We start from the raw sequence: 2,233 nt of genomic DNA on the forward strand, positions 1-2,233 counted from the left end.
CTCCCTCTGCCCCTCCCCCCTGCTCATGCACACATGTGCTCTCTCTCAAATGAATAAAATCTTAAGAAAAAAGGAAAAAGAATGAAGAAAAATGAACAGTGCTCCAGAAATGTATATGTATACCAACATACACATAACAGGAGTCCTAGAAGAAAGGAGAGAGGGAGGCAGAAATCATATCGGAAAAAATTGTGGCCAAAAACTTTCCCATTTGATGAAAAACATTAAAATGCATCCAAGAAGTCCAACAAACTCTAAGTGGGACAGGCTCAAAGAGATCCACACCAAGACACATCAACCACTAAGATAATAACTCTAAATACATAGTAAAAGAGACAAGGGAACTAAAATGTTACACTAGAAAATATCTTTAACAAAAAAACAAGGCAGTAATAAAAAAATGGAGAAGATAGATAGAAAGCATATAGAAAACAAATACCGAAATGACGGACAGAAATCCTACCTTACCAGTAATTTCATTAAATGGATTAAATAACTACAACCAAAAAAGCAGACTGGCAAAATAAATAACAAAAACAAATCAAACATAATCCAACTTCATGCTGTCTATAGGGACATACTTAAATCCCCAAACACAAATAGGTAAAAGTAAAAATATGTAAAATATGTATCATGGAAATAGTAGCTTAGAAACCTTGAGTGACCATACTAATATTAGACAAAATAAACTTTAAGGAAAAAAAATGTGGGGCACCTGGGTGGCTCAGTCAGTTAAGTGTCTGATTCTTGATTTCAGCTCAGGTCATGATCTCAGGGTTGTGATATCTAGCCCCACATCAGGCTCTGCGCTGGGTGTGGAACCTGCTTAATTAAGACTCTCTTTATCCTTTGCGACTCCACTCCCTACCCTACCAGCTCATGTGTGTGCTCTCTCTCTTAAAAAAAAAAAAAAAAAGAAAAGAAAAATGTTACTACAGGCAAAGAAGGACATTTATAGTGGTAAAAAAACTTAATTCATCAGGCAGATAGAACAGTTATAAACATATGCACCTAGCAACAGAACCCCGAGATACATGAAGCAAAACTGGCAGAACTGAAGAGAGAAATAGACAATTCAACGGTAGTTGGAATTTTCAGTCCCCCATTTTCAGTAATTGAAGAACTAGTCAGAAGATCACCAAGAACATAGAAAACACTGTAAACCAACTAGATCTAACAAATATAGCTAACTCCACCCAACAAAAGCAAAATACATTCTTCTCAAGTAACACATGGAATATTCTCTGGAATAAACCATATGGTAGACCTTAATGACTCAGTAAATTAAAAATTATTGAAATCAGGGGCCCTAGCTGGCTCAGTTGGTAGAGAGTGTGACTCTTGATATCAGGGTCATGGGTTCAAGCCCCACTTTGGATATAGATACTACTTTAAAAAATTAAAATTATTGAAAGGTTTAATGGTGTCAGCATTGGATAGAAACAGAAGATGACCTTTAAAAGAGATATAGGAATGAAAACTTCCATCTGATGTAGGTAAAGGTAAGATTGACAGAAGGGATGGATTCCCAAGGGGCAGGAGGACACTTGTAGGATTGGTGGATTAATTCATTATCTTAATTGTGGCAATGGCTCCGCGGGTGTATACATAGGTCAAAACATCACCGTGCACACTTTAAATGTGTGGCTTATTTTATGTCAATTATACCGCAATACGGAATACAACTGTTAAATACAAACACAGAAGATGAAGTTGGAAAACATTTGCAGGCATTCCTTGATAAACCCATATTTTGGGGGGAGAAGTGATTCATAGGACTCATGGAAACTCAAAGGATCTTTTTTTTTTTAAGATTTTATTTATGTATTTGACAGAGAGAGACAGTGAGAGAGGGAACACAAGCAGGGGGAGTGGGAGAGGGAGAGGCAGGCTTCCCGCCGAGCAGGGAACTGGGTCCCAGGACCCTGGGATCATGACCTGAGCGGAAGGCAGACGCCTATCGATTGAGCCACCCAGGCGCCCCGAAACTCAAAGGATCTTAAGGCTGGAGGTCCCCTAGGATGTCCGGACCTCCCGGCCCCCTAGGAATCAGGTCTAGATGTGGGGAGAGGGGTAGCGAGGACAGACCACTCCCTCACCATCGCTGTGAAGTCTTTACGACTTAAGAGTTGGGTGGTGAGAGCAGTCGGTCTGGTGGCCAACATCTGCTTTTTTCCAGAAGTCAGGGTCAGCATCAGGTATCGGCATCGGAAAATGATCAAGGCGAACAGGG

The sequence above is a fragment of the Callorhinus ursinus genome, unplaced genomic scaffold, assembly GCF_003265705.2.
Source record: "Callorhinus ursinus isolate GAN/ISIS: 27379988/994484 unplaced genomic scaffold, GSC_fseal_2.0 scaffold10, whole genome shotgun sequence".
Lineage (NCBI taxonomy): Eukaryota > Metazoa > Chordata > Mammalia > Carnivora > Otariidae > Callorhinus > Callorhinus ursinus.